Raw genomic sequence first — 13,932 nt, 5'->3', positions numbered from 1 at the left:
AACAGCCCGCTGCACGCACTGCCTAGCTATACAGGAGTGAGGGCTTTTTAATTTAATGCTTCTGAATGGCCTGGTGCCACACGCAATAGACACTGTGCCAGGCGAGGGGATGCCTTCAGTCCTACCCCAATAGTTTTATCCTAACTGCAGTACATGCTGTTACTGGCCTCTGGTATTCACTAAGCTATGCTTAACGCATGGAGGGCCTGATTTAAAAAAATGTTGTGACATTGGGTGTCTGTCTTGAGCCACCTCTCCAATATATTCACATTGCACATTGTGGCTCAGAAAAGACTCAATCATGTTTGTGTGTGCAATATACACAAAGATATAATGAATCTGGTTGGCATACAAACAATAGCAACAGAATGTATCATGCGTACCGAACGCCAGAAACAAATATTTGTTTTTTTAACAAATGCTCATGATCATCACTCGCTACAAAATAAGTGGCAGATCATTTTACTCTGTGGTTTATGTCTGCAGCAACGTCCCCATCAAGAGGGTTGTACAGTTTGAGAGATTTGTGGACAAGGAATGGTGGGTGAACACCCAATTTTTTTGGGACCAGGTAGGCTCAGGCCAAGAAAGCCTTTTGACTTGAAATGGTAACATTTTTACGTGAACTGAGCCTTCTGAAGTGAGACGCCAAATTGAAGGATTTTATACTGTGAACTGCTTTTCTTTTTCTTAATTTTCTTCTGTTTTCTTTTCTTCTTTACTCTTGTTTATACAGTGATGATATATGTAATTTAATACGTACTGCTATTTTAATTTTAATTTTGTGAAAAGTCGGGTTCTTTGACTAAAACACAATAAATAAAAATGAAAAAAGTCCCAAGGTGTTCCTTGTCCCCACTCAGATTTTATGTGTCTCCTACGCCCCTGCGTGCTGGTCAGGTATACTCAACCCTCTGACCTGATAGCAGGCAGGTGTTGGTGGGGCACCACAGTCGCAATGGACACCACAAGTGTGTGCATCAATGAGCCGAGGGAAACCTGGTTGTTCTCAAAGGATGCCCCCAATTTGGATGTGGTCCTGCCACTCTGGTTGAGCTTTGGGCCATGGCACAGGCAGGACTTCTCCACAGGTGGGCATTGAGATTTTGGCAGGCCACCGCCATGAGTGAGTGATGGCCATGTTTGCCAGGGCAGCAGGAGACATACCCTTGTGACCAGGTACTTGGAGCTTGGCTCTGTGTTGGGGTTTGAAGGCCCTTGCAGCTCCACCCAACCCCCACCCAGCCTGCCTCTGGCCCTCCTCTCCTGCTTCCCGAAAAGGGAGCGGGAGGCCATAGTCATGGATGGATAAGCTGATTGGTCTGGTGGGCCCGGAGGTTGAGCTGCCTGCCCAGTCACTGTGGGGATCACCTCTTGTGCTGCTGCAGAAGATGGTGGGTGGGATCCCAGACTGAGTACCTGGAACCTGCACCTTTGAAAATTGCAATGGTCTTGGCTGACTCCTAAGCGGGAAAGCCAGGCGGGGTTCCAGGCTGTCTCACTGCATGTGTGGGTGGGACAGGTGGCACTGTCTTCCCCAGTCCTCCTGAACTTACAGTTTTGGGCCAATGTCCTGTCACTCCTGGTGGTGGATCACTCGGCTTGTGCATCGATGAAGAACACAGCTAGCTGTGAGAATCAGTGTGAATTGAAGGGCAAATTGATCGGCACTTCGAACGCACCTTGTGGCCCTAGATTCCTTCTGGGGCTGTGCCTGTCCAAGGGTCGCTTGAATGACAATAGCCCCAGGTACCCTCCGCAGGTGCGTGGCTGGGGATGTTGCAGGGGCCCTGTTTCCTTCGTACCCCTAATGTCAGAACCCGATCAGCGGCACTGCATAATCCCTAGACTGCCACTCGGGACCAAGCAGCCCCTGCAGGTTGCATTCCCTCCATGGTTGCGCACTGTGGGCGTCATCACAAGTGCAGCAGAAAACCGGCGCAACTTCCGCCAACCAGAATTAGCGTTACCACTGTGTCATGCAGCAGTATTACCACTGCATCACACCCTGCTTAAAATGCGCACCACACTCTGGTGTTAACGCTAATATCGACCGGTGGAAAGAGCACCAAAATAAGGCTTGCCGCTGAAATATTGGCACTATTAGTGCTTCCGTGGGCATCACTGTTGCTTTTAGCGCTGGCACAATTAGCACTTGTGGAAATCTTGTCTCCGCTGGAATGGGAAGCATGGCGGGCCCATCTTAAAAAATGTAATCCAACCAAAATCACCCACTTCCTGCCACCATACAAACTTTAAGTCAGCAATAATGTCAAAGGAGAGGACGAGAGGCAATGTGCCAGAAAATCGACTCTGTAAACCCAGTTCAGTGAGAGAGAATTGGTGGTCCTCACTCAGACACGTCTTTATGGGAGGGCAAAAGGGACACTTTCCCCGGGCCCCCACCTTTTAGGGGGCCCCAAGAAGGAGTCTTATTGAAAAGAAAAGTCAACAACATTAAGTATCACACATCAGGATTTTCTATGGTGTACTGCTAGGCCTATTTTATGTTAAGCCTGCATGTAAATGTACTTTGTTCTATAGCACTCCAGGTGTTATTGTCACCAATGTACCTGCACTAGACAGCGGTTGCTATAGAAACTAACATAGCATCAGTATGGTGATGGTCTACAAATTAGTTTGTTTAGATGGGGAGTTGTAAACCCTAGACAGGCACCTACAATGGTGACAACGTGTTAGAGGTGTTTATGTATCCAAATTCCAGACTGTGGAACCAAAGCGTTCATGCTTGGATCCTGGCTTTGCCAGCAGATGACACAGTGATCCTGGACAAATCGTATATCACTGCCAGTACTGTACTGCCTTCTATGAAAAGGTTTTCTTCTCACATACTGGTGGCATTGTTTGGCCAATTACCTGATCTTTCCTATCATGTAGGCCATTTGAGTGGGAGGAGTTCTAGACAGAAGAGAGCAGACCAGATATTGCAGGCTTCTTACCATCACATTTTTAGGTTTGCTTATGTGACAACAAAATGGTTTGATTTTTTATACAATTCAAAGGTTTTTCTGCACGTTTTTAGATAGCATTGCACAAGCCCGTGTTTGGGGTGTATTTAAAGCTTTACAATGCAAAAGAGAAACCTATCTGAAACTTTTAAGATCACATCCATTAGTATGCTGGTATTTATATACTTTCCTTGATGGACACAATGAAGCTAGAATCATTCCCATTTTGAATAATATGTTTCCCAATTTTCATATTTTCCAAGTCAGTTCTGTAAAATGGGATTATTTTAGTTTAAGGTAAATACTAAAAAATAAATTGGCAAGAGCAGAAATTGTGGGTACGAATCCCAGCTTCAACTCTTAATCAATGAGTGATCCTGGGTATCTCATTTAATCTTGTATTTCCTCACTTGTCAAAATTGCAAGTCCCTAAACCTTTCAAAATTGCCAGCCTTTCAGAGTGATTTCATTCTCAGGGTATGATCTTTAAAAAAGACTCATTCATGGTTTCACTGGCTATATATAGTTTTGCTGCCTCTATAATGATAGTGAGCATTTATATATTACACACCAAAGCCACCTGTTTCTTTGCTCTCGAACGGCAACACTGCTTGAAAACCATGTCCAACTTCTAATCTCGGTCTGTCTGGATACAGACACCTTCCTGGTATCTTCAAATCGTCATCCACGCTCTAAGCTATTGTATGTGTAGTTTTTTACTTGCTTCCCATTAGTCGTCTGTATCCATGCTTTAGCACTTTTGCTGTCTCCGAGGCAGCTAATCTCAGACTATTCTGCATTATGTGTACCTTTGGCATAAAATCTGTGCCCCGCATGTAAAATTATGTCCATTATACTTTCCATGTGGCTGCTATTGATGAAATGTTTGTTGTACCTATGCTTGCACACAAGTACCCTCGTGTAGACTGCTAATGTTGCCCTTGAAATGCTACTTGTTTTTATCGCTCTGATTACAACATGAATAAAGAGTGCAATGTATCTGAAAGGAAGTTTGCCATGCTTATTTTGATCTCTGTGAGACAGCATATCAAGCTATGGGTTGTTATCGTGACACTGAATGGGCGCACTAGATATTCTATATCTCTTAATTCCTTTGGTCTGTTGGAGGGGGCCCCAGAGGTGTCTGTGCCCCATGCCCCCAAAGGGCTTAAGATGGCCCTGTCCTCACTGATGAGCGCTGGAGCGACGTCAGGTTCAGGGTGCGAGGACTTCTGTCCCAGCACTGCCAGGAGTCCCTGGCAAATGAAGGTGGTACTATCGAACCACTGGTACTGACTGCCTGGGAGGAGAATTGCAGTACAGTCCTTGACATGGAAGTCATTGAGGGAATCAGAGGTGTGGAGGTGGGTGCCAGCAGCCTGGAGGCAGGAGGTGTGTCAATGTCCCCCACAGCGCAAGTCCATGCACAAATCTCACCATAGCACAAGATGCAGCAATGGACAGGGACACATGTTAGCACACCCAGCAGCTGGGCAGGCCAACCAGGGTGAAGTGACGGGGTGCAACATCAGCCACCCTCAACAGCAGCCTTAGGGCAGGACACCAAGGGTACCCCTAAGTGTTACAGCAGTGTGAAGGGATGGCAAGTGACCAATCAAAGTGCCATGCACACCACAAGTCTGCTGGTGCATCCTGTGCCAGCGGGAATGTGGTGTGTGAGTAATCACGAGACCGTGCAGCAGTCACACCAACATGTTTCTGGCCCAGTTCCCCCACCCCATGTTGGTATGGCAGATGAGCCACATGGAAGTACATGTCTCCCTACACCGACATGGGTGTACCTAGCCAACCACTGTACTCCACAGCACAACGCTCCTGGCTGCACAGCAGTGCCCCATAGAGACATGGCAGTGTCATAGATGAAGCCACCACACCCACACCCACAAGGTGTGTGCCACAAGCATGCATGCTCTACATCATCTGTCCAGCATGGACACCCTGCCCTCCCCACACACAGACCAAAGACACCTAACCATGTGTCACACAAACAGTGCTGCAAACAACCCCATAATATTGTGCCCAGATGTAATGTCCCCTCACCAACCATGCCCATCTTCCCAAATGTGTGGGGTTCCACTCTGAACCATAGCAAATGTGTCTTGCATCCTTTGAGAATGAAATTAACCTCTCCCACCTCCCTAGGTGCATTAGAGTAAGGTGAATCCAATAACTACACTTGCAATGTACAGGGGTGAGGCATGCTAAAAAACACTGTACGAACAACATATTACACGAAATATGGATTAGCTGACTTTGTGCACACATATAAGTAAGCGCCATTTTTGTAGCTGGGGTAGAAACATTTGGCCCTGCATGGCTGCGCAGTAAACACAGACCCAACGTAGATACCTGAATAGTCCCAGGCGCTCATGATAGAGAGACCCATGCTGATAGCTCCCATAGAAACTTGCCTTTGTTCCATAACTGTTGCTAATACGTTTAATCTCAAGAAGGAATGTGACCTGCAAGGCCGCAAGACAGTACCAGGTGCCTCAAAGTGCATGTTTATCGTTGCCAGGCCAAAAGCAGACTTCCACCCCTCACCCAGCTCACCTTGAATTATGACACCCACAACTGTCCCAGTCCAATACCCCTGAATTCTGCGATAGTATGTGACCCCACACCACCAACCACAAAGCCAATTTTTATAAAAGATCTAAAAGAACACAACCACTCCACCTTATTTCATAATGACAAACTTTGTAATACAAGGTGCAGGGTTGAATAAATTATAGTCCAAAGTGAGGGTTGAAGCTTTGGGTGCGGAGAGTACAATAATTGAATGAGTGAGGAATGTGTGGGTCAGCGCACACTTAAACCCCCCTTGTGCCAGTCTCCGAGCCTCACAGGTGCACGACATAATGATAGAGTAGCATTGTCTTGCAAAGTAACTAATTGCAAACTCGACCTTGAAGGAGGACAAGGACAGTGGGGTGGAATCACACAGTAACCCGGCCAGCAGTGGCAAGGAGGACAGCAGAGAGGCAGAGGTGGGTTCCGAGCATCAAGGTAAGGGGGATTTGGAGGAGGGGGATTTGGAGGAATGGGACCTAGGGTAGGCGGAATGTGGCCATTGCAATGTTGGAACTGTGGAAAGTGAGGACATTTTTCAAGAGAGCGTAGAAGCAGACAGGGAATGGGTATAGTTATGGCCAACAAAATTACGTTGCACAACCCCAAGGGGCTCCTCAAGGATCAACCCACAGAATGACCTCCATACTGTGAAAAACCAGAGGGTGTCTCACCCGATAGTCCCTTTGGATCTCTCTCTCAGGTGGCCAGGACACAGCCATCGCCTTTAGATCCAAACGCTGCGGGTGGACCAGTCCGGGAGGATCACCTGGGCAAAGGTCTTTTCAGGGATTGAGAGTGAGGCGATCGATGGTGAGATGCGGTATTCCCCCTTATTTAGTTTATCTAACCCATCCTATTTTTTAGGATACTCTGAGGTCCCAACTCACGCCCCCTTTTTACACAAACACTGGACCAAGGAAGAGGGTGACTGAGAGTAACAACATTAACTTTCACACATCGTTCTGGAAATGTCCTGCTAATCGGGTTAGGCACTTGACTCTAAGTGTAAACACCTGATACCAATTAGCTTTCCTCACACAAATAAAAGGCAGAACCTAAGGACACACTCTGAGCAAGGTGGAATATGAGTACGAGCAGAACCTCTGAGACAAAGGCACACCTACTGGAGCAGAGCAACTGACAAAGGGCGAGAGCAGTGGGTCAAAAACCCCTAGAGTTCCTTACTGGAGGTTGGTGTCTCGACAGGCTGCGAAAGACATGTGGAGAAGGCCAGATCCCGCAAGTGAAGACTGCATTGTATTTCAAGGACGCCAGTGATCCTTCTGGGTGAATGGCAGAGTTGGGGAGGCAAGGCCAAGCCTGTGATACTAACTTTGACCCGTGAATTGGAAATTGCAAAACTAAGACAGACACACACAGGCAGTGAGTTGTAAATGACCTGAGAGATAGGTGTGTGTTAAAGTTTGAAGTAGTTACATTATACTCCAAGTGAAGGCTGCACGCGTGTGTATGAGACATGAAGAAAGGCAGACCTGTGAATGAACTTTGAAGTAAGTACAGCTGTGAGATCAGCGACATTAAGTAGCAGAGTGATCCGTCGAAAGGAAGTAGCACATTCGAAAGTCTCTGTGAAAGATGCATTGTTTGAAGCAATAAAGCGAATGAAGAGCAAAAGTAAAGTAAGCTAAATGAACTCCTAAACAAGGGGGGAGTGAAAGTTAAAAACATGAACTTTGAGTTGAAGTAGACTGTAAAGAAAGTCACACACATTCAAAAGTCTTCGACATCTGAAAGTAGTCTGAGCCCGACACAGGGAGACATGAAGTATAATAAGCTTGGGGAAGGGATCCACCTTGCAAGTTTTTGTTGCACTTTGTTTTGAAAGGTCTGAGCCTGACAGACGGGGACCTACGTGAACTTTGTTGTGAAAGGTCAGGGCTACATGAACTTTTTTGAAACATTATTTTGGAAGTCAGGAAAAGAGACTTTAATGTGGAAGGCCAGGCGCGCCTTGATTCGATCCACGTTTTTGAACCGCTCATTGTGTCATAAGCAGAGACAGAGGGTGTCATCCTGCCTACAGGGACAGCCTTACTACGTGAGGTCTAAAGTTGGGAGGAGAGCTTGTCCAACCACATTTATTCTTTTGAAACTTAATTTTTCCTTCATATACATTTTTCCTTGTATACACTTTTTGTACAAGAGTTAGGGCAGGCATTAGGTATTGTTAGCATAGGCCATCTTGATTTGACAGACTCCATTAGGACAGTTTTGATCATCGTTTGATGCTAGAGTCTACTCCATTCTTAGTTATTGGGCAAAGTAGGAGGTTTTTCCAACCTCACCATCTTCACTTAAGGTTTTACAAATTGTATTCATTGTGTCAGTGTCATACTTGTGATACCATGCAGCTCCTACAAAACCCCTCGAAATACACCAGGCATACATGTAGTTGCCCCAGCGGACACCAGGCCCTCCACCACAGCAGCCACAACAGCAAACAATGCAACAATATATGCCACACAACAACTTCCATCAGACATGAAACACAAACCCTTTTAACAGAAAGGCCAGTGGCACAGTCACCCCGTTCCAGGGAGCACCAGTGGTAGGCGGAAACCCCTTCTCATTTCCGGGGACCAATACATAGCCTGATTAAGACAGCCCACACAGAACACTTGCATGTCCAGTCCTGTCAATGACCCTCAACCCAGAAGAGGACCTCTTGGTGGGGGCAGTGATGGGAAACAAGCAATTCATTTTTATGGTTGATTTGGGGGATTAGTGAAAGGGACTTCCCATTGTCTGGCAAAACTCTCTACACACACAGATTCTCTGGGGTTATTTCTATGGTTCCATATACTAAAGATTTAGATGTGAAGGTGGGGGGAGGTTGTATGCGCTCCCCTACTATGTTCTGAGAGTTCTCCTGTCAACTTGCTCAACAGGGATCTGCTCAGCAAGTTGAACATGATTATCTCATTTACTGATCACAGGAATGTGCAAAATGAGAGCGATGATCATAATACACGCCATGGCACGTGAGTTAGTAGTGCAAGGCATACCCGTTAACCCAGACATGTTTATATACGGCAAAACAGTGATCGTAGAAGCAGTACCACAAATGCCAAAGCCTGCTGGAGAGTGCCAACTGATTTAATTGTCCTCCCTGTGGTGTTCCCAGCATTGGTTGCAGGTACAATATTGTCCCTAGACTTCCAAGGATTGCTAGTATCTGTGAAGAGAGTGGTTGTCCTCGGAACACACAGACAAGGGTGCCAGTGGCATACTGTATTGTGCATCAATCCCATTGTACCCCTTAACAAAGTTACAGATATAGAACTTTTCAAAGACAATGACAATGATGGGGAGATAATAATAGAAATGTGCACCCCTTGCGAGATCACGGTGAGGTACAGAAGAGTGCAGTGTTCCCTAATGGCCGCTGTCGCACCACCTTCCTTCATCGAGGCTGACTTGGAGCATGTACCCGCAGAATTGTGGACAACCAACCCACATGACATAGGTACATATTACACTAAAGATTGGAGTAGTATTAGCCTTAGTTGAACAATACGCACTATAAAGGCAGCAGAAGAGGGAATTAAGGATACAATAAAGGCCCTGCTTCACCAAGGGATAATAGTGCCCTCCACCTCACTGTGCAATACTGCCATCTACCCTGTCAAAATTGGAAAATGAGCCAGGATCAACAACCACTAAATGATGTAGTACATAAAGCATTTCCTGCAGTTCCGAACCCTGCCACCATTTTATGTAGCATCCCTAAAGAAGCAACACACTTCACAGTGGTTGATCTAAAAAAATGTCTTCTTTTCCACTCTTTTGCATCCCAACTCATAATACCTCACTGCCTTCACCCATGGCAGGAAATGTTATAAGACCACTAGTTTGTCCCAAGTGTACTCAAGTATATTCAACAGAATATTACACTGTCTACAGCCTTTTGATCTGGTTGGCGATCAAATCCTGACCAAACACCTCTCCTCGGCTGCCACATTCTCCCAGAATGCCACCAATTGGATTCTGTCCTTCCTGTCCGACAGAACGACCAGGGTTTTTGCCCCTTCCACGGCGGCCGACCCCATCCCAATACAATGTGGAGTCCCCGAAGGATCTTGTATTTCCCCTATGCTTTAAAACATCTTTACTAAGCTCCTCTTTGACCGCCTTGATGACCTGAGTGTCATATATACAAACTATGCAGATGACACCAAGGTCCTCATCACGTTCTCTGGGAGCTATGAGAAAGATGTTACAAAACTCAATGAAATCTACCTCGAAATCCAAGCATGGATGGCCACCCATAGCCTTTGCCTAAATTATGACAAGACGGAACTGCTTATCGTCAGTTCCCAGGCCTGCTTTAACAAAATCGATCCCAGGTAGCATTCCTTCACCATTGATGGCAACATCATAAAAGTCTCAAAAGAACACTGGGTGTGTATCTTGACTCCACACTCTCGCTCAAAAAACAAATAAATGCTACTATTTCATCCACTGCCAACACTAATAAACTTATAAATGCCTGTAAACCATTCTTATCTACCAACAGCTGCCTCACTTTGGCTAGGACTCTGATACTGTCCAGATTGGATTACTGCAACACACTCTTCCTTGTCTCTACTAATCAAAACCTGAACCGACTACAGGTTCTACAAAATAACACCCTCAGATGTGCCCTTAATCTAACCCGTAAGGCCCACATCTCCACCATCAGAAAGGAAGTTCACTGGCTCCCTCTCCGTGACCAAATCAAGTTACGCTCACTTGTCATCACACACAAATGACTCTCCCAGACAACCCTGCGCTACTTATCAAATACATTCTCTAGACAATTCTCATCCAGACCTACCAGATCCCCATATCTGCACCAACTTAATATTCCGAAGTTTAACCTGAAAATAGCAGGGGGAACAAGCTTCCCTATGCTAGCAGTAAAATACTGGAACACACTTCGAATGGTAATTAGAGCCAACGCCTCGTTTTGGTCATTCAGAGCCAAGGTGAAGGAGCTGTTTATCTGCAGCAAATTCTCGCAACCTGTAACACTGTGTTATCTATAGCTGTGGACTACTCTGTAACCCTGTCCTCAGCGAACTCTCGCACCCTCTAATTCTGTTTTATCCATAGTTGCAGACCACTCTGTAACCCGGTCCATTCTGTAACTATTTATGCTTTCTACTCTTGGGACCATCCTGTGACACAGTCCCTCATGATATTTATTGCATTGTCCTCTGCTATCTATCACATGTTCAACCTTATGTAACCTATGTTGCTTCACAAGTCTAATGCACCCAGTTACCCCAAGGTTTGGCTGCGGTATACAAATAAATAAACTAAACTAAATTACACTCAGACTTATGTAACATTCTTGTGCCCAGCACGGTCATCCAGTAGGTGGATGACTTGCTTGTTTACAGTAGCAGTAAACAAGTCTGTCATAAAGACTCCATTACCCTTCTGCAACTATTGGCCCACAAGGGGTACAAGGTTGACAAGGGCAAACTCCAATACTGCCAATTTGAGGTGCAGTACTTAGGACAGTTGATATCAGCGAATGGCAAGAATAATCCCTAAAAGAGCAGCATCCGTTTGAGCCACACGCATACATGTGACAGTGAAACACATGCAAAAGTTCTTAGCATTGTGCAATCAATGCAGAACATGGGATTTGGATTATGCAGCCTACACAGGGCCACCTCTACACAGTCTCAAAGAAGCACAGAAAGGACATCACAAACTTGAATGGACAGCAGACATGATACAAAATGTCAATGATTTAAAAGAACTGATAACCACAGCCCCAGTTCTCGCCACCCCAGACTACACAAGAATCGTACATTTGTTGCACTCCAACGGCACACTTAGGATCACCATACTGATCCAGAAAAGCTCAATGGGCCATGGGCCACAAGGCATTGGCCTACTACAGCACTACTGTGGACTCAGTTATGCAAGGGCCATTTGCATGCAAACAAGAACTTGCTACAGCTGCCTTTGCAATAGAAAAAAGTTCCACAATTGTCATGGGGTGCTCAGTAACTCTGTATGTAGAGCATTCTGTTTTTAAAATTTTACAAAGAGCATCAGCATTCAAGATTTTCATCTCAAGCCCAAAAATTCTTGTTGTATGGTGGAAAACAGTAAATCCTGCCACATTCCTAACAGAAGTGTGCACAAACGAGGACTTTAAATGGCACGACTGTGCTACCTAAGAAGGGGTGAAGATGACATACCCTAAGCAAATCACAGCCCATTACAAGAAGGGGAAGTACTCTTTGTTGATGGTTCAGCGATAATTGACCAGGACATGCTTATCGAGATGATACATGCATCACAAGGATGCCATGTTACAATGTATTCAGACTCGGCATACGTCACTAAAACAGTGCATGCTGGGTTGTCACAATGGAAACAGAGAGGGTTCCCTAGAGCAGATGGTTCCCCAGTGATTTCCGCACTGTCACAACCCTCTGTGGTAGCGGTTGATAAATGTGCTGCCCACACCGGCAACACTGAAGAAATGCCACTAGGCAATGCTACAGTGAATGCTGTGGCCAAAATGGGAGCCTTTATCCCAGTCATTTAAAAGTGCGTCATAACTACACCGTCTCATGATCAACAAAATGGACCATACACAGCATGCCCATTACACAGCTCATCATGCTACAGAGCAAGGCACCAAATGAAGAGAAAGAATGATGGTTAAAAAGAGGGTTTGAACAGTCCCCTGCAGACGTACTGAATAGCATTCGAACAGCTGCACCACCCGTCCCATAGCTGGAAAGAGCACATTGCAGCAGACATACCAGAAGATTGGTTAATACCAAATCTTCAAGATCACCTCACAAACATGATCATACACTGCACCACTTGCCAAACTTTCAGCACTAGCATGACGCTCTGAACAATATGAGGAACTATACCTCGCCCCATTGGGACGTTCCGTGAGCTACACATAGACTATGCAGACATGGGGGAAAGATGCAATGGTTCCCGATATTTCATAGTTGTAGTGTGCCCTTTTCCACAATCGGTTGAAGCTGGACCTCGTGTACATCTGTATGACAATTGCATTGCTACATTTTTAGTATGCAAGGTTTTCCATCGATGGGGTGCATGTGATAAACTGAAATCTGACAACAGCATCAACTTCTTCAACACAATCTTCAAAGAGATCACAGCACTACTTGTCATTAAACGCCGGATGTGCTCAATTTATCCACCCCAAAGCAAACAGTATTGGTGAGAAGATCAACAGGCAACTTAAAACAAACTCTCCAAGCTCTTCACCACCTTAAAAAACAACTGGGTACATTGCTTGGCCCTGGCCCTATTCAGTTTACCCACACAACCAAGTAAAGACCATCATCTTTCACCCCATGAAATAGTAACTGGCAGGTGGATATATATACCCATCTCCCCAGTAAGGAGGTCATCAGATGCCCATAGAAGTGCAGTGGTTTTGGATGAAGAATTCAAAGATGTTATGATTTTATTGATGTATTGTTCACTTGTTAGGTTCTTATACAGCAAGTCAATTCTGTTTCAAAGGGCCCACAGGGCAACAGGGAGGAGCCATGGGAATGAGACACAATAAAATACATACAAATACATAACATTATAAATACAGTGGAGGGGAAAAAGGACAAACCTACTATGTCTTGTGAGTATGCAGTACATGCAAGTGCAAAATGGAGGAGGTATGGGGGTAAGTTCTAGAGTGTCCGTGCTCGTGGGTGGGCATCACATAAAGTGCAATGTATGGTAAGTGCACGCCTGCAGGATGGAGGGTGTGCCGAGGCAAGTGCTCAGGATAGACAGAAGCTGGGGGTGATTCAATGTGGGAGGTCAGGACCCTGAGGATGTAAAAGGTCTGTTGACACCAATCAAAGCAACTATGTGAATCAGCGGAGGAGAGAAGGGGGTAGGAGAAGGTAAAGAAGAACATTTTGAGAAGCTTACTTTATTTAAGAGGGAGGGGGGGCCTGTTCCTTATAAGGGAGACAGCTGTGGAAAGCACATCCTTCCCTCTGTTTAACAAAACACTTTGCAGACAAAGAGTTGGTGCCAGAAGAACAAAGAGGTCTAGAGGGAGAATATTTAGTATGAGAGAGTTGACGATAGTCTGGTCCCCGGCCCTCGACAGCCTTGCGGATGAGACAGCGGGATTTAAATTTAATCCATGATGCAACCGGGAGCCAGTGAAGACTTTTCAGGTCAGGGGAGATACGGTACCTGGGCTTTAGGCCAAAGATAACTCTTACAGCCCTCTTCTGGACTAGCTGGAGGGGGCGCACAGTGGAAGAAGGTAGAATAAGGAGGAGTCTATTGCAATAGACAAGCCTAGAGAAATCCAGCGCTTGGGTAACATTGAGCTTCT

The 13,932-nt window shown here is 45.6% G+C and overlaps 1 pseudogene; it reads left to right on the top strand.

Annotated features, from left to right (window-relative positions):
- Positions 1-1,577: 1,577 nt before the first annotated feature.
- LOC138514885 (5.8S ribosomal RNA) lies at positions 1,578-1,728 on the top strand (annotated as a pseudogene).
- Positions 1,729-13,932: the final 12,204 nt, after the last annotated feature.

Source organism: Ambystoma mexicanum, chromosome 12, assembly GCF_040938575.1.
Source record: "Ambystoma mexicanum isolate Mex_15411 chromosome 12, UKY_AmexF1_1, whole genome shotgun sequence".
Lineage (NCBI taxonomy): Eukaryota > Metazoa > Chordata > Amphibia > Caudata > Ambystomatidae > Ambystoma > Ambystoma mexicanum.
Note: the sequence above shows the minus strand (reverse complement) of the source record. Positions and strands in the feature narration are given on the sequence as shown.